Source organism: Argiope bruennichi, chromosome 4, assembly GCF_947563725.1.
Source record: "Argiope bruennichi chromosome 4, qqArgBrue1.1, whole genome shotgun sequence".
Taxonomy (NCBI): domain Eukaryota; kingdom Metazoa; phylum Arthropoda; class Arachnida; order Araneae; family Araneidae; genus Argiope; species Argiope bruennichi.
The window spans coordinates 98,582,368-98,609,964 of NC_079154.1; the positions used below are offsets into that span (position 1 = coordinate 98,582,368).

At 29.8% G+C, this 27,597-nt stretch overlaps 1 protein-coding gene across 1 annotated transcript in view; it reads right to left on the reverse strand.

Moving 5' to 3' along the window:
- The window catches only part of LOC129966382 (synaptogenesis protein syg-2-like), a 176,216-nt gene that overhangs the window by 40,251 nt on the left and 108,368 nt on the right, over positions 1-27,597 (reverse strand). The gene's annotated exons all lie outside the window — the stretch shown is intronic.

Genomic DNA, 27,597 nt, shown 5'->3' on the forward strand with positions numbered 1-27,597 from the left:
CATCTACAGGGTTACAATTCTGCATGAGATTAAGTGTTGGCTATTTAGTCCGACCGAATCAATGGGAATTCTAATCTATTCCGAAAAGCGGCACCTGTGAAAGGCATTCGAGGTTAGGGCAAAATTAACGTGAATGCGGAGGTCTCACGTACAAACCTTGATGGATTACTCTGGTCAAATACAGGAGACAGTTGAAATCAGCACCGCTCGCCGATGTCTCGTTTATTACCTCACTACAAAAGCTAAGGCTGTCTTCGCGGATAGGATTACACCACTTTCTATGGGGCGGGCATGTCGTCGAGTTATGATATCGTTGTTTAGATTTTTTTAATATGTTAGGACAAATACTGACCTTCAATGCATAATTGGTTTAGTATACCTTTCGCCAGTAGTATACAATTTTGTGTTTTATAATATTAGTTGATTAGCTGTTTTAAAATGAATAATTAATAAAACTAGTTTTCTACTTCAAAACATTTTAATTTTTATTTATTGATTTTTTTTTCCTGATATAATATGAAAAAGAATCCAATCGAAATCATGCACGCAGAAGAAATATCCACATATCCATGTTCTATTATAAAACATATATAAATGTGATGAAATCGCTTAATTTAATTAAAATCCTAATTAATTTCTTAATTTTTATCTTAAATTAGCCCTATATTACTTTATTCTAAAATATTCCCTTATTTTCTGATCGAAATCCCACTTTTTATTTAATTGTTTCCAACACTCGCTCTAAAATTAGTGATAATTCTTTGGTTCCCAGTCTCCGAGCGAAGGTATAAAAATCTCTAACGGAATTCCTTTAAAGATAACTAATATTCCTTTTCCTATGTCGACACGAGCCAAAGAAATCGCAATCAGATTCTCTTAGTAAAATCCCTAAAGGGAAAAATTTCTGTCATTTTACCCCTGCGTCTCTATGTAAACAGACGCATTTTTTTATCGTCGTTCTTCCCCGTGTACAGATTATGCCTTCTCTGGTAAAATATTATTTAAAATTTGTCTTCCTTTCCTCAAACGCCTGTTAAAATTATGTTTACAATATTATATAAATATATTTGCAGTATATATTGTTATGAAAATAAAGTAATGTATGCAATTTTCTGATGTAGAAATGATATTTGAAAACAATAAGAAATGTTATCTTTTTTCTTTCGATTTGTCTCTTTCAATAATATACCAATGACTTTTTTCAAAAAATTTCATGAACATTTATTTTCACTACTGGATGATTTCCTGCTGAAAAACTAATAATCATTAAAACACGTTCGTTTCAAAACATTTTAAATTTCATAAATTTTTCAATTTTAAAACGAAAAACTCAAGATTGTAATTTCACACGCAGCTCATGGCCATGAATAAAACACGTGTCAGTAAAATTGCCTGCTCCGAAACATTTATTAATGTATATGTAGTATATAATCTGTATGATAATATATAGATGTATGAGACTTTTGTCACATAAATAGCATTACAGCATGACAAAAATGGCATAATTTTGTTTATCCTCTAATTTTTTCGACTTGGTCACTTTTAGAAGTAGATATACAAAACATATTTTCCAAAAAAAAAAAAAAAAAAAAAAAAAAAACCGCATTTTCTTTTTATTAATAACTTATAAACATGTTTTTAAAATTTCAACATAAAGTGAATACAATAAAATTTGATTGACGCCGTCTTGGCCAAGGGGTAGCACGTCCTTTCCGTGATTTGGGAGTCCTGGTTCGGGCATGGTTGTTCTTCCCCTTGTGTTCTATCTATGAGGTGTGTGAAAGAGGAGTCGTGCAAGCGAGTGTGTGAGTGTCATCTTCATATGAGCTAGAAGTCGGACTTCTGCCCTCTTGTGCTCAGGCGTTTTAATCCTCAGAAGCTACTGCCCCCTCCTTTCCATTGTAACACGGACACGATATCATCATCAATTTGATTGCAAAGTTCAGGTAGAGTAATTATCATATTTCTTGCCGTTACTTAAACACGCGAACGGTGTTGCTGTGGAATTGTGACAAAATCTTATTTTCTGGATCGAAGCAATTCTAGAATCGAAGAATTTAATATGCATGTACGCCTTGTGCATACGAATACTGACATCAATCCTCAAACATTCTCCCACCGATGTGGAATAGAAATTCAGAAAATGGATTTACAGGCTCAGGTGTCTTCCTCATGGTCTGAATTTGTTCAAAATAACCAGTGCATCTCAAAATAGCCCTCTTATATTTCAAAATTAGACACTAATATAATTAAACTATTTTTTTTTTCTTAGTGTAGTGATAAGGATAAAAGAACATTCCTTTATCTATCTCTTTACAGGAAATTTCTCCACATCCATAATTAGATATTTATAATAATCCAAAACTTCTTATGAATTATTGTATCAATAATCATAGAATGATGGTTGGTTTTAACCATACATTCTAGCAATTGTTTGACAATCAAAATGGTAAATTTCCACCATTCTGAAATGCCACAAATCATTCAAAATGGATTAATTAAGTTAAAAATTGTCAAATAGAAAAACAAACTTGTTATACATATGTGCACCATGTACATACATATATCTAACAGTTACTCATTTATGCTACATTCTCTTTGGAGGAGTCTGCTGTGATATTCTTACATACGATACAGTTACTGAATCGCAAATAACAATGTAGCAAAAATTATTATTTTTCAAACATAAATATCATCATGATCAAATTATTAAATTCTAATTACTGTAAACAGATTTGTTTCAATGTGCTTATGTAAGAATACGGGAGCTGACATTGTTTATAAACACTGCAATTAATGTATATAGATCTGCTGGGGTGTCTTTGCATGCGAATAATGATACTGATATTCTTCAAAAATGCCATCACTAATGTATTTAGATTTGCTGTATTGCTTTTAGGTGTGAATACAATTATGAACATTAATTAAGTCCATTTTTCTTTCAGAAAACTTTAATTTAAAGGAAATGGATTTTTATAACGCTTACAATAATAAGAATTGAAATAGTGTTTTGATCATGTATAACAGTCCCATATAGAAAGTGATATTCCCATGGGCAAACAACTTCAAACATAAATATCGTCATGACCAAACGACAAAGAGAATGCAGGATGGTAGCATCATTTCTTTATCGCCTACTAGGAGGATATTGGTTATTTTCACGAAAAGGAATACGCCATTTTCGTCGAAACTCACAAATCCATGGATTCTACAACTTATTCGACGTCTCAGTTGCCTGAATTTTTTAACAGCAATCGCAGAGAAAAGCGAAATGAGGTAGACGGCAGAAAGAAATATTTATTGTATAAGTATAAAAAAAGGGGGGCCTTGTCGAAAATTTCAACAAATCCAATTTTGTGTGGAAGAAAGAACAGGATGCCGGCTCGCAAATGAAATAAAATCCCCGGAAGCTGGGAAATAAAAAGGTCATGCAACACAAGAGGGGAGGGTGGGAAAACGAATAACACATGTTTTTCCTGCCATTCCCTACTGACCCGGATTCAAAATCCTGACAAAACCAGAAGTTGAATTTCTCAAGAGAAGAACTGCGGAAAAATCTCGGAATCACCATTAAGTGTAAAGGATCAAAGAAGGAATAAATATTAAAAAAAAAAAAAAACACCATTCGAGGACGCACTGAATTCTTTGATCTGTCATTAATCTTCTGGTATTGACAGACCTAGAGGGAAAGTTGATGAAAAAACGCATCAGTTTTCTAGGAATAAGGAGGTCCATTTTTCCACATGAAACTTTTATTAATGATTTTTATAGTGATGGGTGGGGAGAATGATCTTAAAAGCAATTGAATTGCAATTCAATTGGCTGTGTAGAAGAAAACGTTTCATGTCGGACTGGAAAAATAATGCTTCACTAAACCCTCCACCCTGTCAGTTTAAGGTTTTTAATGTCGCTACAAAATAAATGAGCGTGGTAAATTGTTTCTTTCTCATATATGGTTGCAAATGTGGAATTCCTTTTGATAATGTTAAGCACTTAAATATCACTGCTACCAGGTGCAATCCCATTAAGGCTTGAGTGCTTTTCGAAGCGTGCGTAAGACTAATAAAGGTACAAACAACCTATAAATAGAGGCATTCCATCGTTTGTTTTGGCAAATATTTAACCATGCATTTGTGCAATCTTTCGGGAAAAGAATTACCTTTCAACTTGAAATTCATATGATGAACGTTCGCTAGATTATGACCATTCACAAATGAAAGAGTACTCATTCACGAATAGATGGAAAATCTAGTTTAGAAATAAAATTAATATCAATATAATATTTAAAAGATTCTACTAACTAGAAGTATAAAAGCATAAATAATTTTAAAATGTATAATTCCTCCTCCGAAGATTGGCTGTTTTTTTCACAACATCACTGGCATTAATTTGTTACTTTGTTGATTAAAATACCTATAAGCCGCAAATATAGTTCCAAATTTGTGAAATGATATTGAAATAGTTTGATAAATCAGCAAAAGTTTCATCTTGCAATATATTAAGAAAATGGAGAATGGGGGGAGGGGTACCGACCATTGATGATGCATTTAGGGGTTAGTATTATACATTTGTTTATTTTTTGATTTTTGCATTAAACGTATAGATTTCAATAGTGTCGACATCTAATTTACAATTTTATTATCATTACAATACAGTTAATTGCATCGTAATGATAGAAAAAGGAAGCATAAATAATAGAATTTAAACTGAAATTTAAAAGAAATAAAAAAAAGGCAAATTTAATTGAGAATTACATGTATTGTCAGTATTTTTCCAATCATAATTAAAAATGAGAATGATGACTACGCTTTTATTACACTCTTAATATTTACCAAAATGATCCAAATTTTGACTATTTTCTTATGACGCTAGGAATTCTTCATTATAATGGCTAGCGAATATTTAATTTTATTACAATGCTATTTGACTTAATGTTGATTATTACGTTACGATACAGATTAATGATTGTTTACTTTGATGGCAGGTAAATTATCCTCCATTACGATGAATAATGAGCATTTAATTTTTTTTTATTACATTACTATTTGACTTTGTGGATGATTTCTGTATTATGTTACAAACTTACTAGTTTGAAAGGTAGTTAAAATCCTTCAGTCATAATGGGTGAGGAACATTTATGGTTTTTAATGCATTATTATATAAGTTGTTACAATTAATTTAACTTGCTACGATGATCGTCATGCGTGTTATCAATTTAGGCAAAATAATTTCCGACTTAATAAATAAAGACATTTTTTTTTTTTTTTTTTTTTTTTTGCATTATCATTGGCTCATATTGCCAAATTGATTTAATTGTTATTCAGTTAACAAATAATCATAGTTGAATTCTTTTTATATGAATTGAATTTTTATTCTACATGTTTTTATTCACTAGCTGAATTTTTAGAATCTATGTTAGGACAACCGTTCTCGTTTTCTGTTGTCCTCTGAAACTGCTTAATCGGGTCGGGATTATGTATTTTATACTGCATAGAGATTTCTTTAAACGAAAGTTTCTTGTATTATCTGTTGATTTAAAAAAAATATTGTAAATAAAATTGTAGAATATTACTTTATATTTTGTGTTCTCTATTTTCTCTCAATTTCATTCTAATCAAATACATCTGAGTTAATGAGAGCTTACACGCTTTTATTTAGCTTCTTTTAGGTTTGTGATGTTATTTTAAAAACCATTTTGCACAATTTCTTTTATGCTAAATGGCTGAATTTTATTGCTGTGCGCAACAAATGGCAGTATTGTACATTTATGTTTTCAGGATTTAATTATTAATTGATGTATTAATACTAATTAAATTTTAATTCAAATTGGAGAAGATAATTAACAGACAGTCTCATTGAAACTTACCAAATCCTTAATATATATTTATTACGAAATATATTGAATTGTATAAAAAGAATAACTATATTTATTAAAATATATTTTGGAATTTAGATCTGCTCCCGAAATATGTAGAAAATAACTGACGATTTAAAAAAAGAAAGCACATTATTTTTTAGATTGCTAAAAATAATTTTCAAATTTTATTGAAAATTTGAAAATCAAAATTAAAATCCATGTGGTTTTGATAGAAGTATTATAATAGAAATTTTAATCATATGCGTGATTTTTTAAAATATTTTTGTTAAAAATTTAGAAATCGACTTTCTTATTACATTCTTTATGCATGCTTTTCTTTATCATTTTTTCCTTTCAGTAATTTATCCTTATATGATTTTTGTTTTTATTCTTGAATTATTTACGAATATTTTTTATGCTTTTTTTATATTAATATAGAAGGTGTAAGATATTATTTAATTAATGGCTATCCTGTATTTAAAAAAAACCAAGCATCTCTAAGGAAGTTTTATCTTTACAATTAGAAGCTAAATAAACTTCACATCTGTCACCAGAATTTTATTTCGATTAATATTATAACCCCGCTTTTCTATTGATAGTGCTGGGATTGAGTTGCTTGTCCTTTTCTGTTTCTATTTCGCAACCTGTCTCGAATTTATTTTTAATGAAATGGGGGAAAGTTAACGCATAAAAAATTGTTTATGACTTCCAGTTAGTAATGTCAAAATCCTTAACGAGGCATTTTCATTCAGTAATAAGATTATTAAGGGTTTAATCGCGTTGAGATTTATTGCGAAATCTGGCATCATTAAATTAATTATACAGAACAGCATCTATTTTGGTGACATAAAATTTTGTTTACTGTCTGTTGCATCAGTGGTTTGGTCAAAAATCAAAAGAATTGGGGAATATTGTCTAAAAAGCAGTTTCCTTTCATCAGGTATTAAAATATATTATCAAACAAAGAAGGATATATTATATGAAACAATTTGAGTAATATCTATATCAAACTTATATTCTGAAGCCAACTTCGTTCCGATTATTTGAATATCTATTTTTTTTTCTCACCATTTGTTAAGGTGTACGTACACACTAGAAGATTTTTTCTTTAATTTTAACTTTAAAAATCCAGTTTTTTCACAGTAGGTCATTGATGTATGTTTAAACTCATTTCAGTGAGAAAAGACCATATTACACTAATTATTAATTAATTAAATACTATTTAATGAGCTAATTAGCATATTTTTTGAAACAGGATATCTTAAATTCTAATTTGTACAGACACACAATTTTAGTTGGAAATGATGCCTAATGTTAGTCTTCATGTTGTATGCCTCAATCAAGTTATAAAAATATATAGGGTTTTTTTTAACAATTTTTTATCAACAATGAATAGAAAAGGCGAGATTTTTTCTGTAATTTTAACTTTTAAATAACTATTAAAAATTTATTTCTATAAATATATTTTTGATTGAAACATAAAACATCCGCTATTTCATACAGATTAATTTGATTTATAAATAATTGTATTTGGTTAATTTCTTGTTGAGTTATGATTGTTTGAATGAAGCAACATAGTGAGAAAATATCATTCTTCATGAAATGAGTTTTAAGAAAACCGTAACTAGAGTTTTTAATGAAAGCACCTCAAGAAAAATAATTATAACTCGAGAAATATTTCGACTATTGACAGCATCTTGGTACCGTTTGAAAGCTAAAGGATCAGAGAACTTTATTAAGCAATAAAAAATATTCTATATTTTGAACGATTTTCGAAATTTTAAGTGTGTACATACACTTTAATATTAGTCAGCATACTTCTACCATATACTTCCAGAAAAAATATAAAAATACATCTGTTTTACTGTATACAATCAATCATTTTTACCATACTAGTTGCAGATTTCAATTGAAACTACCATGTATTATAATATATTGTATATATATATATATATATCATAGGTATGGCAAATATGGCAAACAGTTTTTAAAACGGTTGTTGTCTTTGAAATGATTTATAAAACTTACTAGAAATGCAAGTGTTCACTTTAATATAATAAGACAAATTAATGGATTCTTCATAAAATCATTTTCAACAAATATACATTACTTAAGAATACACCTTATAAATATGTCTTATGATTGCATGCAAAGTTCATAACCTACCGAAAATATCGCACACCTCTTTTGTACTATTGTGATAAAAAATATCGTGAGTGCTTCATCTAAAAAGCATATATTATTAGAAACCATTATGAGTAACAATTCATTTTTATGTTTTACATAAACATTTAGAAAAACTCGGAATTTGATTTTATATTATCGTCTATCAATAAATTAGTTTCTAATGAGTTCAGAATTTTACCGTCGTCGATTTTCAGATGTTGAATTCAACAGATCAAAGAATATGCATTTATACTGTAACTTTTGCTGGAAAAAGATATTGGAAATATTAAAAAATCCTTTAATTTTGATTATTTATCAAAACAATGGTATTTCAGAGTATAAAATATTTTAATAAGATAAAAAAAAGCCACTATCATTGAATCATGCTTTGGTAGATAATAAATTTCGGCTAATGATTAACATGTCAGAAAATTGATGTTGAATGATTGATACTTAATGATTAAAGACATTATCAAACAATATTTCATACTGGAAATGATCACAGCAGCATGACAGAGCTAAAACGTTTTGGAATGTTATAATGCACCTTCTTGCTATTCCTTATTATTCGTTGATTTTTAACATAAATTAGAGAAAAAAATGCAACTGGTATTATATCTGCAGTTGAAAATGCAGCTTTTGGCTTAATGTCTTTTATATATATGAAGGAAAATTTACTGTTAACCCTGAAGAAGGATTCAATAACTGTCAAGGACAAAAAATTTGCATATCTTAAAAGTTTTCTTCAAAGAGTTCAAAACAAACTGTCAGTAATATATTATAATAGAAAACGATAATTTTGAAAGCGATGTGATAAATATTGGCTAGCCAAAAAAAATAACTTAAAAATTTTTAGATCATACCTAATATTTTTTTTCTCAGTAGTAAAACATGTCTTCATGTTAGAAAACGGTTGTTAAAGGAGTTATGAATATTTAACTATCTTCATAGACATTCTACAAGTGTGGATGAATGAAATTTTGATTTAAATTACCTATATTTAAAGACAGAAAACCACAATTCAAATAATTCAGAATTGCAGCGCTCTTATTTTTGTTTGTTACCTTTATAACCATGCCTTAGATTATAAATTGTTTTAACTCCATAATACAAAAATTATTAAGAAAGGTGAGGTATCAACCTTTAAAAATTGTGAATTATCGGCGCATAGTCCCTAAAAGTAAGATCGGTGAGTCTATTGCTAGAACACTTTTTAGTTTAAAATACTCTCGTAAAATTGCTATATTTTGGACAAAGAATGAAATTGCAAGATTGTGCAATTTTCAACATACTATGGAGATGCCTTTGTACGATTGGGGAAATAAAGTAATTAAGACACAAAAGAAAACACAAAATTTAGAAGAGAGATGAAGAGTTCACTTACGTTTTCAATAGCGCCATGACGACAAAAAATTTGTCAAAGAGTACACAATAAAGATAATACAGGTAATCGAATTGTAATAATATACTTTTAGCTGATGAAAACTAAACGAAATCATGAACATGAAAATATTCTAAATTATTTAACTAGAAATGCGATTGAACAAAGTCGATTAGTAAGTAATAATACACACTGTACATCTTACGACAATAAATTTTTATATTTTAACTTAGATATGCATTGAAACTAAATTTTATAATGAAGTAATCTATCAAAGAAAAGGAACTAGTCACAGCAGTATTAGTTACCATGGAAATAAACTATCTTTCAAACTCTTAATATTCTTTTAATAATTAAGAACTTTTAACATCCTTTCATCTGATTCTTTGGAAATTCTAATATGATAACATCCATCACAAACCTGATCATTTATTACTCTAGCCTCAAAATCTCTAATCTCAGTTCTTTGTAATAAACATTATCCTCTTACCCATCTCTTAGAATACCGACCCTCTAATAAAAGGAACGAAAGTTGTGTTTATCACGTGAATCAGACAGCCGTTCGGTGACCATTAATAATGCCTTTAATTCAAAAGAATTCAAGAAAAAGCTTGGAAGAAGTAAAAAAGAATAAATGTTCCCAAACTTCCTTCGGTTTTCAAGATGACTCACGAAGGTATTATCAGCTTTTCTCCTACTTCTAACGTGCTCACTTCAGATGGAGACGCTTAAAAGTGTGCTCAAGAACCAGCATTTTGTGTCTTAATTTTGAGTTTTAAGTGCTTTTCGTGACACTAATTCTACACCTTCCAATTCCGTCACGCAGTGCTTTATTTCGAGACAAGCATTTATTTCTTGACGGTAAGTCTTCGTGGAGAAGTTTATTTAACAAGACGTTGCATTAGTTAATTTACGCTCCTTGAGGTGCATCCTAGCGTTTACTGGGCTTGCTGGGTAAATTTAAATTGAGCTAATAATAGCATTTCAAATGTGAAAACGTGAAGTTTTGATGCTGATAATTTAGAAAAGGCATTTTCATTTCAATATGATAATGAAAACATTTCTTTAAAGCACTGAGTTTATCCTTAGGTTCTGCATACGTTGCGATATATGGACGGAAGTCGATTTAATATCCAAATATTTTTAGTACGAATAACTAATTTATTCAATTACATAAATCGCATAACATCCATTTTAAAATATTCAATATGTAATTAAATATATAATTCTGTTAAAATAAAATACGTAACTCATCCTTCGATCCATCCATTACTCTCTTTTTCCTTATTTAAACGATCATTCTCTAGTCTTTTTAAGAAACTGGCGGGAGTGGTATCTCAAGACTACTCGCATACTCATTAACGAACTTTTCATGTCATAGAACGCCTCGTATAGCTTTGGCGCACAATAGTTACGAAATATTAACTTTTGCAGTGAATTTACCTGAATCTATCGTGCCATCCTTGGCGAGTTATTTGGCGATAAATCCCTCGCACACCGATAACAGAATCAGAAAATTGAATTGTGCTTTAGAATCGTTTTTCTCAAGAAACCAAAGTTTGACACAAAACTGCACTTTTAGTCAAACAAATTCCGTACCAAATTTGATATGTTTAAGTCATTGCATTTTTGAATTATTGCTTTTACGTGCTTCTTAAAGTGCAGTTCTAAAAGTACAGTGCGTACCGATAGACTATAAATACTTTGTCGGCTTTCGTTAAAAGTTGATAGGTATCTAGACTGTAGATATTAACTCCGTGTATTGAATTGTATTTACATAGCTCTCTTTATTTTCTAGTTATGTATTAAATTATACTCGGACAGCCTCACAGACGCACTTCCTCAGAACAGATTTTACATAAATTTTCTATAGAAATCTGCAAATTTGGTATAAATATCGTATACCAAATTTCAACAATTAAGCTCAAAAGGTTTTTTTAAGTTACATTTGACACAAATAGACATACGAACATTTTTCCAAAACTGTATTTTTCGAAATCAGAGATATTTGAAATGAGCAGATTCGTCAAAATCTCAAGTTCGAATTTTTTCACTGTAGCTATACTTTCTCTGAATACGAGAAAGTAAAAATTTGAACTCCTCTTGCTATACCAATAAAGGTTGATAGTAATTACAATGCATTTAAGAATATAGGATTATTTCTGATTTTACAAGCTTTTTTACCGTCCTAGTAAATGATTCGAATTCCACTTATATCGATATTTTGTGGCAATTCTTGTCATTTTTCAGATCACTATCCAATCATATCACTGATTTTTAAGCTATTTTGTAGTAATATAACCATTGTTTTGATCATTAGATATATATTCCCGGTTGCATTATCATATATATAATGTTTCATTGAGTTATAAAGATGGATTCGTAAATAATGGAGGTAATTTTATTAGGCCTAGACGTAACCGCTATGCCTTGCTTTCGGAAATTGATGCTCATATTTTCCAAAGCAATTATATTATAAAAAAATACTTTTTTATCTAAAAAAAATTATCTTTTTAATGATATAAATTTCTTTTTCGTGCAATTTTTCATAATTTTTATTCAATTTGATACAGTATCAGAAACAATGTTTTTACGAGATTCAAATTCTCCTTCAATGCATTCAAGCACTTGCTTTTGCCAATCATACAATCCATAGCAGGATTTTCATTTCCGCTTTTATTTCGTAATATATATGCTTTATAAATTGTAGTTAACTGCTTTAATTGAATTCATATGTTTTAGATGTATTAAATAACGCGAGTTCGCAAATTGTACAGACTAAGTCTATGGCAAAGGATACAGACGTGCTCTGATTGGTTTAAGCCTTGGCAAAACATTGCCAAAAAGATGCCATACCTAAATATATTTTTATAAAAATAAATAAAATTTGTGAAATCCCCCCCCTCCTATTTTTTACGGTTTACATGTAATATTAATCTGGAACACATATACAGCAGAAAAGATCAAATCCTGAAACCTAAATTCAGGAAATATAAAAATTACAATTTATTAAAAGTATTTTTATGTGTGTTTCTTCTTAATATTATTTTGATATAACTTAAAAAAATAGCTACAAAATCACCTATTCCGTAAATGCTTACATATTTATACGTTTTGGGCATTAAGTAACCAATCATCTCCCCATATGTAGTTGATGGGAAAGTAACAAATGTTCAGCAACAAGTTTCAATGACTGCATAAATTATCTAATAAAGGCACTAAAATCATAACAAAATAAGAATTATTTAATTGCTGCATCATATGTTTAGTAATTACTTTCATTTAGTTTTTATACTTCTGTGCAGAAACAACATTAGTTACTTGTCTTACTCGTATTATTAGTTATATTATTATTTTTATTAATTAGTACTAGTAGTATTACTAGTAATATTTAGAGAAATCAATTATATTAATAAAAATTAGATCGTATTGATATTCACTCGTATCTTCCATAAAACTAATGAAAGGTACAAGGTTTGAACCAAATAAGCGAAAACTACACTTTTACGAGTGCAAAACATTGCCAAAAAGATGCCAAGGCTTAAACTAATCAGAGCACGTCGGTATCCTTTGCCATAGACTTAGTCTGTACAATTTGCGAACTCGCTTAAATAACTAGATGCTTTTTTTTTACAGAAAGGTATCCTATATTATTAATTTTACAATCTAGAAGGTTAATTCTCCAGCTGCGTATCCCACGATTTCCGCTAGTTGGCAATCAGTCCATTTTCTGTTGCTTCCTACATTTTCCGCAGTTTAGAGTCTTTATTTTTAAGATTACAGATTTTTATTATATTATTATTAGGTTACATATAGAATCAATTCACTTTCTTCAAAAACTATTCGAACTTATTTGCAAACATTGCGTCTAAATAGTGATTTCAAAGAATTACATAGCCAGAGTGTTAATAATGTGAGCAAACAAACTGATCACCAAAAGTGGCTAGTTTGATATATCATCCTATTATAAAATTGCAGTTCTGTGTAAAATTTTTGTTTCAACTGGACGAAAAAGGTTTTCGGTGCTATACCACGGAGCTATTAGACGCGAAATTCTGAAAGTAAAAGATATAGAGGATTTTGGTTTATTACACGTTTGCCCTGGATCCAAAAGTTTATTCTAGAATTGTAAAAAATATCACTTTTACTAGAGTGAATGTGGGAAAATTTCGGATTACCACTCTCGCTAATTTTAATCTGTTTCTAGAACAAGTTACAAGTATTATATATATATATATATATATATATATATATATATATATATATATATATATATATATATATATATATAAAGTAGCCAAAACATATTCCCAAATACATTCTCTAACATAAACACAATCGCAAAACAACGAAACGAACACTGCCTAATTAATGATTCTTTAAATAATTATTTTGGAACGCAAAAATCAATTCTCCGCGATTCAATTTCACAGCTAGAAGAGTATGGATAAATCAATAGGTCTGGTCATAAATCATCCGATGAATTTTAAAATTAAATCATTCCTCAGATAAATTAATTCTTTTGTTCTGTATGATGTACGGCTTGCCCGAAGTTGGGATAGATCTCTTGACCTCTCTTAGATCACCGATTCCATGTGGCAGCTGTGTTTGATGGATCCCGAACCAGAAATCGATGCCATCTGAAATGGCGAAAAAATACGACAATCGATTCCATGGTTATGGAGGGACTCTATTTCTCTTTTGTACTAGTTATAAGGAAGAAATGGAATTTCCTTCTACTAAATCGTGCGTGCATTTCTTATAGAATAATCTGAAGAATCAAAATTCAAGATTTTGATTACTTGATAAAATGTAAATGTAATTTAGTGAAAATAACATTTTCTTTGCTCAATATAAGATGAAGATTATATTGCTTATATACATGTATTGTTCATTCAGCTGTGCTTATGTCTTACATGCATGCTAGTGATTAACCACCAAAAATGTTATGTTAGTTTATTGACTATTTTAATCATTGACATATGGTTAAGACTTAAACATCCAATGGCGTGGGTTTAACATATAAGTACTGATTCAGATTTTTGGACGAAGATTTATGCTAAAGTATAAATTTATTTATACATTTCAATAACTTTTTCTCAATAAACTTCGTCATATAAATTTTCTAGGCCAAGCATTTTTTTTAATATCAAGAACACGCTTTCTGTTTGTTTGAATGAGGGGTATTAAAGCATTTTTAGCTACAAAGGCTGTCATCCCAGCGTTCAACAATATCTTCAATTAATAAATGTCAAAAAATGTCAAGTGTTAAAGAAAAATATGGAGAGACAGTTTATCTACAAATGCTTTGCTCGTGAGTTGTTTAAAATTATAACTTGAAAGAGAGTTGAGGCCCAACTTCGACCAGAGGCAACGTCTGATGCTTGAGTATTTTCGGCAGTGCAGTAAGAAATGATCCAAATTATTCAAAGATTGGCATGTTTCACAATTTGGTTGATTCGACAGGTTAAAACGATGTAGAAGGCCAGGTGTAAGGAGTGTTTTGATAGAAATTCTAGCGCAAACGATGTCTTCTCTTCTATTTCTTGTCTATTTAGCAATATTTTTTTGCGTCTGGAATTTCCCCAAGAATTTCATAATATTTGCTCTGTCTATAGCTGTCTGTTGTTTTTCTTTTTGAGATTTGTTTGATGAGTGAGATGATGTCTTCCGATGCGATCCATTCAATGCATGGGCTGATTTATGTTATTGATTTTGCGATCAAGTCCGCTTTTTCATTTCATTCCCATTTTTCATTCCGAATGCCCTAGGATCCATAGAAAATTAATATGTTGATTAATCTGAGATTTTTCCATAATTTTATGAATGATGGATGGGGATTTATATGAAAATCTTTGAAGTGCTGTAAGAACTGAAAGACTATCTGTAAGAAGATGTAAAGGTTTCTCAGGAACGGAAAGATAGTCCAGAGCCTGGCAAATTGCAAGAGCTTCGGCTGTAAAAAATGAGTTGAGGTTGTGGGTTCGAAAAACAAATTGAGACAGATCCGAAATGCCGGCGATTGAAGTTAAGTTTTGCGATTTCGATGCATCAGTTGCGATTGTGAAACATTGTTTGAAGTCCTTTTGTAGCGTTTCTTGAAAACTGCCATTAATATTTGAACTGTTTTGAAAAGGGTTTTTTGAAATAATAATACTGCAATTTTCTCTTGAAGGTTGTAAAAAATGTTGATCAGAAATAATGCGATTCCAATTAATGTTTAGATCAGAAAAAAATTTGTTCTGTTCAATAAGAGCAAGATTGAAATGTTCTAAATCTAATTTGTAGATGGTGGAGAAGGAACTGATAGAAATCTGCTTAATGAGAAATTGTAAGGATAAACATTTGAACGTTTTCTGGTTTTAACAACAATAGAAATAAGCAAATAAACTTAAATTTGATGCCATTTAAGATTACAAAACATTTAAATGAAAATATGAAATAAAACCTATGGTAAAAGCTATTATAAGAAATTTAAAAAATAGCATCAAGGAATTGATGGTACATCAAATACATAAAAAATACTAAACACTTAAAAAAATTCCTTTTAAATGATTTCGTTGGCTTTAAGTTCCTTACAATAAACAGAGTTTTAACATGAAAATGAGCTTACTTTAAACTTTTCTTATAATTACCTACAAATATATATTAATTGCTATATTTACCACAAACACTGTAAATGATACTATCCTTAAGAAGAAGAAATCGTCTAGATAAATGTTTATAACCCATAGATGGAAAATCATCAAAAATGTTAGCATCAGTTTTTGGTTATTTCACTTATATGCACGGATTTTCTGTATTCTGTATAAATATTCTACGCAGATTGGCTGTATAAACTCTGATTAGAAGAAAAAAATGTTTCTGAAAATCTTCTTTTAGAATACATTTTTTCCTTTAAATCATTACGGAAGAATTCAGTACATATTTGAAATTTTAACTTTGCTATATTTACTATTCTCCCAAGAAAGTTGTAGCAAAATTAATCTTTAAAATATAGAAATTGCTTTGAAAATGGTAATTTATATCTTTCACCATTTTTACAAGAATTTGTACGTTGAAATAAAGAATTAATAATAAATTATTGATTATTGAATCAAAGGCAAAAGAAGTTTAATCATGTCTTAAATGTTCTTTAATTTGTAATTTTATTTTTAGGCAGCTCTATTTGTAATTTTAGCTTCGTTTAGCCTTTCCGCTAATTATAATAAAAAGTCAATTTTTTTGGAGAAAAAATATGCTATTCTGTAAAGAAATATACCTTAAAATGATACTTGCAGTATGTTAAAAGAATTTTCAATACATCTTATTGTTAAGAGGGATAGGGCAACGGAATTAAATAAAAAAAATCATTCACTTTCGATGTCCAAATGATAAACAATTGTGAAATTTTTATGAATAACTGTTATGAGAACTGTCTGTATGACAAAGTGGTAACTAAAACTTGTTTGCCAACAATATTTTATCAGATAGTCGTCCTAAATCATTTATCAAAGAAGAAGAAGAAATTTATAGAACCGTTTCCCCTTGTTGAAGTCAGTGAGTCATCTGAGCTTGCATATGCCACTTAGGATAATTCAGAGAATCAGGGAAGTAAACTGGGATGTATATGATGGGGATAATGGCTTCTACGTTTTAAAGGACCATAAAATACATAAATCATTCGAAAATATACAAGCGAAAGAATGTGTTCTTCTTGAGAATTTCTAGCATTAACGATTTCTGAAAAGTCAACTACATATAGAATAGACTTATGCTTACAGCACTCTTTCAAAAAGCGCAACCAAATTGTTTATCTAAATTATCATGATATTGTGGTGAAAGCTTATAAGCCAGTCTACAGCTACGAGACATGAGTATTACTTTTGTCTTGTGGTCATGTTACTGGGCTTCAACCTTCGTACAGCTGTTGTGGCGCCATCTACCCGCAGCAAACCAAAGTCGTCAGATTCACTTGACGCAGCAACACAAAGTCGTCAGACTCACTTGACGCAGCAACACAAAGTCGTCAGACTCACTTGACGCAGCAATACAAAGCCATGAGACTCACTTTGCGCAACAGCATCAGCAACCACTCACCCACACATGCTCGCCATAACGCTTGGCGCTACTCATATGGGTACAGGCACATTAGATTCAACAGCTAATACATCACCATTCAACAGCCATATCGTTCGTCTCACCTCCGACTCACTGGAGGGAGAGTCTGTAGTGAAAGTTTATACGCCAATTAACAGCTACGCTACATGAGCAATTGCTTTTGTATTGCGGTCATGTTACTGGGCTGAGAACCACAAGGTCATAGGTTCTATCCTCGCTCATATCAATCCAACACAATACCATATCTACCAAAAAGTAATGTTATCGTTCTAATTCTCCCAGAATAACAACAGAGATAAGTTTCTGAGAAATAATTACAAGACATTAGTACAAAATAAAGTTATTACTCATGAAACAGAATGAAAAAAAACTATAATGGTTAGATCGGAGAGCACTAGATGACGTTATTATGAAAACAACTTCCGTAAGAAATATCTGATCACAAATAAGTAAATGAATTATTTGGTATGAAGTAATGGAAATGAATTATTTCGATATCATGAGTATATATCTTCTGTAAATAATGCCTTTGACCATGACTAACCAGTTTTATTGGGTAAAGTTTGATTGATTTAATTTGATTAGATTTAAAGGTTCTTGAATTATGATTAATTATATTACGACTCTTCAGTTTTCTGAATTCATCTTGAAATCAGTTGCCAATTGTTTTCTAGCTAGCTTCATACATCTTTAAGACGGTATGAGTAATCAGATTTCGACTTTGTTCTATCCAATTCCAGTCTATCGGGTCGCACCTATTACTGTAATTTTCACTTTATTTATTTTAATTTTTTATTAAAATTTTTACGTAAAAATCAGTCCAGTGAGAGTTTTTTTTTGAAAAATCTAACAAGCTTTGTGAGAGCAATTCTTTATTTTATTCGAAAACACGCAATATAGCAAAAGTACACAAAGAGTACTTTCATAAATCAACAACATACAACTATAAAATCGTTACTATTCAATCGCAGCAGCAGAAAGCGCTCAGAAAGAACTGGATAAAGATCAACATTCCAAAAACAGAATTAATTCGGCTACTTTTTCTCATGACTTGACTACTGACTGACTCTTCTCTATGTGCCTCCAACTTTTATAGTTGATGTGACAAGACATCAAATGTTCTAGATTAGACGCTGTAATTTAAATCCTAACATCGAAATCACCGATATTTTGAGTAGTTTTGAAGATCTTCGTTTTTGTCTGCAATGCCGCCTAATTCGCCAATTCTCCAAATGGCCATCATTTTGGCCAAGATTGGGAATTCATAAACCTGTTATACATTCAGTATCCATTGTAGATATCTCAAACTTAACTTCAACTTAACGGAAAATAATGTGCATGGAAGAAGAATTTAATAATTTCTCTTTTTCTGCAATAATGGGCAAAAAATATAATAAATTCGACTACAGCTTTTCATTACTCGACTGCTGATGACTCTTTATACACCTCCAACTTTTATAGGCATTATGATAAAGCATCGAATTTTCTAGATTAAATGCTGGAATTCAAATCCTAATGGCGATATGGCCAAAATTTTGAATAATTTGGATGTTCAAATTCGCCTAATTCCTCGCCAAGTCCCAAAATGGCCAACAAGCTTTCGCGAAAATTATGAATTCATTAACATTTGTTGACATACAGTATCTGTCAGAGCTATCTCAAAAACGTTCTCAAATTTGCAACAGTATATCTAAAATTGTATTCATTAGTAATTACTTAGTATAATTATTTTTGAATTATTATTGAATTTTGTCTAAAAACTATGAATAGTTGAGTAAAATTGCTTCGATTCATATTTATTACGTTATATCTCTTTACTATGACAGGAATTTGTGTTATCCTATTCATGCCACAATGCGAAAGTCAAAGGCCAGTATGAACTCCATAAGTTCTGTGGGTGAAAACAAAACATATGTATGCGTATTTTGTACGGAATAAGAAATAAAAAGGAGGTAATTTATACTATAACAAAACACCCATTGTATCTATTGTGCAAAGAATTGCCTTCAAAGGCATATCATTTATGAAGCAGCTTTTCTTGAAGAACAAGTGCTTTGCATGATATACGACAAGATAACAATAGTCAGAGAAGTATACTGTTTACGCGGTAATATCAAACAAAAATTACAATCACAACACGTTTTTATGCATCTGTAAGGTTAATTAGAATGAAGAAACTGATTGTATTTATTGACGATAAATTATTTTTCTCAATTTTGTCTATACTTTGAGGATAGAATACTGACAAATACGTTGACTTAAAAAATAGCTTATAATTTTTCATCATATTTAGATTGAATATGCACTTACCTACTCTTAAATTACATAAGAATAAATTCCAATAAAAGACATACTTATGCTAATAAAATAAAGCTGACTAAAAGCTGAAGGCTTAGAAAATAAAGATGATAAAATTTGCTTTTTATGTCTGTTGTGGAAATTAAATAGGAATTCCTCTATAATTCATGAATAATTTTTATTATAAAAAATTATAATTTCTATATAAAATCTGCGTATAAATATTGGATACCTATATAAAAGTTTATTTTAACACTGAAGTGATTGTCTATTATTTGTGGTTATTTTACCTGTCTAATGTGGATCTGAGATTTTATTCTTCCAATGGACTCGTCCTCTATACCAACATGAGAAGTGGAAAGTATTTTCTAATTATGTTATTATAAAATATAAATTTTTAAAAGGTTATTAATTAAAATTACTTTATAATTGGATAAACCTGATGTAACTGGATTTTTGTCTGATGACACTTTTCTCAATTTTTCAAAATTTAGTGTTATTATGCTTTCGAAAACGTTCGATTTTAAACCCTTTGTAAAAGAAGTAATTCTCTCTGATGAAAGAATACATTGAGCAAATATAATTATTTGCTCAATGTATTCTTTCATCAGAGATTTTACCAGCTTTTGTAAATATTTAATTGTAAGAATCTTTTCTTTATTATTTATCAAACGAATAATGTAGCTAGCTTTTCAATGTATTTACGCACATTTTACCCATTTCTTCCAGCCCATATTAAACTAAAATTTAACCACAACTAGAATTACAGTCACAAAATCCCTTGTCAATTTGCATATATTTAAGTCACTATATTTAGGAATTAATCTGCTCACATGCGAAAATACAGACCAATAGGTAACACTTTGACAGATTTGACTATTCATTTCGGAATCTGAATGTAACCTGTAAGATTCTAAATCCGCATAATTTTATCTGCCTAATTCTTTGGCCGCGTTGGCCTGGTGGTAAGGTCTTGGCTCTGGAACTGGAGGATTTCAGGTTCGAGACCCGATTCCTCCGAAGAACCGTCGTGTAAGGGGGTCTGTTGCACGTTAAATCTGTCCTGACCAAACGTCCTTCCACTGGCGTGGTGTGGTGCTTAGAGGGGGGTGCCAGCTCAGGTGTCGTCCTCGTCATCTGACCGCGGTTCAAAATTACGAGGTCGGTAACCAAATAGCCCAAGTGTTGCTTCAAACGGAACGTTAATATAACTAAACCAAACCAAACCTGCCTAATTCTTTACGTTTTATAATTATCGAGTTCACTTGTCTCAAACAGCCAGACAGACAAACTTCCTGAGAATGGATTTTCATTCATTGGAGAAATCAATGAATTTGGTCGTAATTTCATCGTTTACTTCAAAATATTTTTGAGGTATTAGGTTTACAGACAGACAGATAAAATATCAAACAAGTGTTTTTCAAATTTAGGAAGATCTGACTTGAATAGATACGTTAAAATTTTAATCTCGATTTTTTTTTAAGGTGATTAAAAATTTTTTGTGCTTTGTACACTAGAAAGCAAAAATGCATAGATCTATACAAGTAAAACTTGGAACTGAGATTTAGCATCTGGGATGTGGATCCTATCAAATTTGAACCAAATCCTTCAATGTTTCGACCGTCTGTTAGTCTGTACTGTCGCATGTATTTTAGCGTAATAAATCATAATCGCAATGATAAATCTATGAAATTTAAAATGTGATCTTGTGATTAAAATTGTTATTTCTGTGTCAAATTTTGATTTTAGTTGAGTGGAGGAAGGACGCACAAAATCGTATTCGTATGATAGTCACACAAAAGCCGGTGTCCTGGCGTAGGGATAGTGTATCTTCCCTGTGATCTGGACATGCCGGGTTCGAGTCTAGGTTCGCGCATGATAGTTCTTCTTATGTGTTCTATCTGTGAGTTGTGTGAATGAGCCCCCCGTAAAAAGGGGTTGTGCAAACGAATTGACGCATGGAGTAGCTAAGTCGCACTCTTGGCCCTAGTTGGCGCTACTGCAAAAACAAGAGACGCTCACTAGGCTTAAATCGCAGGCAGATAACTGTCAGCGGGCTTGTAAAGTGCCATAATTCACAACACTACACATACACACAAAAAAAGGTTAGATTCAAGCCAAATAAATAACTAAAGCCAAATAAATAACTATTGTTCGCCAATGCAGTGCAAGGCATTCTGGGCCTTACCCAAATTCCACAATTTCATGCGTTAGAGAGCGGGATAAGAACTTTAAAGGAGAGTATGCTAGAAAATTTTGAGGGACCATTTCCGCTGGTTTATAACAATACAAGGTATAAAATTTCAACCTTTAAAATTTTTATTTGAATAAACAACTATAAAGAGGGGTGTGTGTTTTGCTTTTCTGTAGCTTTGAAACGATTTGAGAAAAAACATTTATTTGTTAATCGAATTTAATTATAAATTATAATTACAAGAAAATGAAAATATTTGCTCATTATCATTTTTTAAAGATAAGATTTTATTTTCTGACTGTGCATCAATTCTTTTCTTTATTGTATAGTTACATGAATATAGATTTATTATAATAAAATATTAAGGAATAAAATAATTGTTAAGTAATTGTGGCGTGTAATTTCTTTTTCGATACAAAATAATTCTGTTACGTTATAAGTCAGTCGACTATCGTGATATTGTCAGACGATATTTGGGTTCAAACATTGTAATTGCCAAGATCAATCGTCTGTAAGGCCCGCAGAGTAAAATGTTCTAATAATAGCACTGAAAAATGCATGTGACTGATTCTTATAAAATGTTGCAGGTCCAGAAGACTTCTTACAAACAGATTTTTATTTCTTGAGACAAACAAACAAACATTTAATACATTATAAAATATCACACCGACACAGACTACGAAAGCAAGTAAAAAAAGAAAATCTGAATCTACGTCTAAGCATCTACGTCTAAACATAATCTATGCATCTAAGTATCTACCGCACGAGTACTTCCGCTCTTATATATATAGTGAAAAACTTTTGCATAAATAATTGGAAGCATCATTTCACTTAATTTGATAAATCATTGCTAACGGGGTTCGAATCATCAATAGTTTGTGTACACGCGTTCGGATGGAATGAAAATATGAAACGAGCATCTTATTTTTGCTAACAGATATGGCAATCACAAGACCTGTAACATCAAGCATATCTAATATTATTTTAATATCGTTATTTCAGCAAGATGCACAAAAGATTTATAGATGAAACTGATATTATTTTGTCTCAATATTCATACATTATTCACTACTTAATTGACAACCTAGCATACCACATTAACACTTTATTGACTATCTTATCCCACTCACACATCGCCATATTATTCACTAACTAATTTTAATGGATTACTACTACTGTCTAATTATTGATTGTCGCATTTCCTTACTATCGTTTTCTATCAAGGAACACAATACATTCAAAAGACAAATTGCGCTTCTCTTATGTCGAGTTGTTCACTACTTAATCTTGCTCACAAACTGATCCTCGACTACCTGAAAAAATTGTGACTATACTCAAAAATTAAATTGTGACACTCTTAAGAACATGATGTGATGACATGATTTCTTGAACTAATTTCTCTGCGGTAAACTGTAATAAAATAGTTAAATGATTACTTAATATAAGTGATGTTATGATGATGATGATGTCGTGTCCTAGTTACCATGGAAAGGGGGTGCAGTAGCTTCTGAGGGTAAAGACCCCTGAGCACCCGAGGACAGAAGTTTGACTTCTATCTCATATGAAGATGAAACTCACACATTCGCTTGCACAACCCCTTTTTACAGGGGGGAGGGCACATTTACACACCTCACAGATAGAACACAGATGAAGAACAACTATACCCGAACCGAGATTCGAACCCGGGACGCCCAGGTCACGGAAAAGATCCACTACTCCTATACAAGGACGCCGGCAAGTGATGTTATAAGAAGTAATTATGAATATTTATTCTTATGATATATTTTAGCCAAGCAATATATGAATTTTTGAATTTTACAAACTTTTTGATATCACTATTCGATTTCAAGCAATATTTTTAACAATCTTTATATTTCAATCAAATTATGCTGACAAAAATACTATTAAATAGTTGTTTACTTTTTAACCACATAAACATTTCTAAAACTTTTTCATAAAAATATCCCAAAAGAAAGTCCCCTGGTTTTTAATATAAACTTTCATACAGTTGGAAAAATTTGACAAATTAAAATATGAAATTGAAATGGGGTTGAATATGTTTCAAAAATTTAATTAAGGCGTCGAAATAAATTTTTTAAAGAGACATTATTTTAATAGTTTTATATAGATAGAGAGTCGCTTCTAACTTTTAATTAAATGTAGACAATTTGCCTTGTTTGTCGATAAGAAAAATTAAATTTGAAGGAATTTCCCAGGACATAATTAATTGAGATATCTGTTGCTGTTTCGGAAATTTTCCCAAAATACGAGAAATAAATGTATAAATATAATAGAATTTTTATTTTCATATCATAAACGAAGGGCATAAAAGCATGTTGACATTCATCTTTCAAGCACAAACTTCACAAATTAATTAATTTTCTAGAAATCAAAACACGAAAGAAAGGTCTAAAAAAAGTTTTTGAAAAGATCTTTCAAAAATAAACTTCACAAATTAATTAATTTTCAAGTAATCAAATTACGAAAGTTAGGTATTGCATTATGTAACAGATTTATTGTAACTAGCTCTGATTATGGCATCAGAAAATTAGAAAGCAGAACGATGTTATTATAAAACGATTGAACTTTTCAGGAATAATATAGTATTCAAAAATGCAAGTTTTGTTTTACACTTTACCTAACAACTAAAATGAATTGTGCGTGCATGCGTGCAGGACTGACCGTTTGACCAAGAGCAAAGAAATTTATTACATATTTATATTTTAGGGATAGAACGTGGGAAATTCTATCTCGGACTCTGTTTTGACATATTTCTTGGAATTTAAATAAAAAAATAAAAGATAATTAATTATTTTTCCACCATAATGAAAAATCTATTGCATAAAACTAAAATTTACAACGTTTTAAATGTTTTTTAATTTTTTTTAATGATACCATTTCAGCTGTCATGCAATCGATTTCTGAACTTTAGCAATTCTGGAATGAAATTCAGCAAAAGATTTCATTACTACATCGCAGTTCTAATTATTTTCATTTATATACGATTAGATATTGTTAATCAAATATTTAATCGCATGATTTTCTCCATTGTGAATCTTAAAGCTGAAATATATTATAGAATGTGAGGAAATATATTATTAAAGATGTAATATATTATAAGAATATTATATGGTTAATATACATGAGTTATCTGATATTGAAATTGCATTATCGCAAAATATAAAGTGCATTTTAAATTGATTATCTCAACATTTCAGTTTATTCTGACATTTTGATTTTATCGGACTCAAACCTGTTAGGTATATTTATCAACATAATAAACAGAGCAAGTCTATTGAGGAACATGGTTTTTGAAATACAACCAATACTCACAGAAAACCAGCTGGTCCTCAAAGGCGGCTAGTACTCAAAAGATGCTTAATTGTTTATATTCTCTTAATAGAAAAAATGAATTATCCCAGTTATAAATTTTTTTCAAGACAATAACGATCCATGTCGATTTTACAATTGATATAACGTTTTATGCAAATAATTACTTGAGTTTGTGTGAAATTATTTCCTTTCTTATGCTAGAACAGAGCATTAATAATTTATTTCCATAGGAAATCCTAAGTATAATTAAAAATTATATTAAAAATTAACAAAAAATCAATAATAAGAATAAATAATTTGTAATATATATATCTATTTTTGTTAGAAAACAGCAGTCAACAAATAAAAATTCAAACAGTACTTTTTACTTTATAGTTATAAATTCAATATCATTTTCACAATCTTCTATGAAAAATATATAAACCACAAGGAAAAAAATTGAAACTAATAATGACCAATTACCAATTTATCAATAAATAAATTTCCTTGCAAAAATCAACAAAAATTATTTTAAAAATTATAGAAATTAACAATTTCAATAGAAAGTCCCTAATTAATACATATCTATGGTTACTCATAAATACTCCACTGTGCCTATGACACATATTCTAACAAAGCCTAGTTCAGGAATCAATTAAACTGGAAATGAATACCTCTTTTCATAAACAAAGTTTCACAACTTTTGTAACTAATTTTATTAATTTCAGGGGCATATTAAATCATCTTTTCAAATCATTCTGTTTATCCACACAAAAGCAAAATTCTTTTAGAAAGTATTTTTCTCTAATATTCATTTTATTTTAAAAAAACAGCTTAAATTTTTAATTACAAATACGTTAAATAGTTAATCCTGAAAGAAATTAATTCAAAGAAATTTTATATGTTTCATAGTTCATTTCAGTTTAGTTCTTTATACGTATTTCTTTAAAACTGAGCTACAAAAGATACATTTTTATTTTTAAAATTGTTTTCCTTATATGAAACAAACTGTTAATTCCAAAAAGGGTTTTAGTATTTTTCAAGCAATACCTTTTATCTAAAACTATAAAAGCGTAATTGTTACTTTAAATCATCTTTAATCATCAACATGAAATGTTAAAAATATCTTTCAAGCATAAAACATTTTTTTTACACTTCCTTCAAGAATTTTTCTTACTTGAATAAATTCTTTACAAAGCTTTGTTTTATAAACCATTTACTTCAGATGAAATAACTTTGTCAAAATAAACTTCTTACAAACGAAACATTTTTAAAATTTGTATCCAAACTGATTCCTAAGTCATTATCTTTTTCAACTGAAATGTTTTGAAAATTCTAATATATTTTTTAAACCTCGATTTTATCGATCAGCAAAACACGAATAAAATTATTTTTGTTTTCCAACTTTAATTTTGTCTTCTTCCCCCTTTTTATAAATGAAACAAAAGAAGTATTGTAAATTTGTGTTATCTTCTTGGAATTTCTGTTTTCAAGATAGAAATGATGTTTAAAGAAGTTCTGAGACATTTATCAAAAGTTTCCTGCTTCTTCTATTATTCTGTTAAAAAAGTGTACATTCATTTAATTAAGCTTTTTCCCTAAAGCTTAGTAAATGAGTATTTAGTTTTTTTTTTTTTCTCTCAAAACTAAAACTTTCAAAACTACACTTGTTCATTAAAGATAATTTTCAAGCATGATAAAAACAAGGCGATTTCATAAAGCTCGTGTTTATCCAATCAGCGTTTGTGACACAAAAATATTCAATTTCTTTTCAGTATGTGGTATAATTTCCCACAATTTTTGCACAAAAATATTTTCTTGACTTCTCAGTTATTTTTTTTTCTCGCTTAACTGTTTCGTTGCATAACTGCCATCCCTTTGAGTTTTGAAGAAGTAATGATTACAATAATAAAGAAAGGCAAAAAAAACCCCACGTTGCATTTAAAGTAATAATGATTTTAATAACGAAAAACTTAGAAAACACTGTTTCAGAAAAGTTCTTAATTCATCCAACACTTTTTATGTTGATATATTTTGTGTATTTTATTAAAACTAGTTTTCAGAAACGCTTATTTCAGGTTAAGATGTTTTACATTAAATTTTTCTGTCATCAAAAATATGTAAATTAAAGATACTCCTTTCGTTAAAATAATTTAATAATGATTTCATAAAGAATTCTTCGATAATGCTTCTCAGGGGAAAAAAACATAAATATTACAAGATTGTTTATAGATTTTAAGATGATTTTTTTTTTAATTTTTTGTTTTCTTAAATGTAAGTTTATTACGA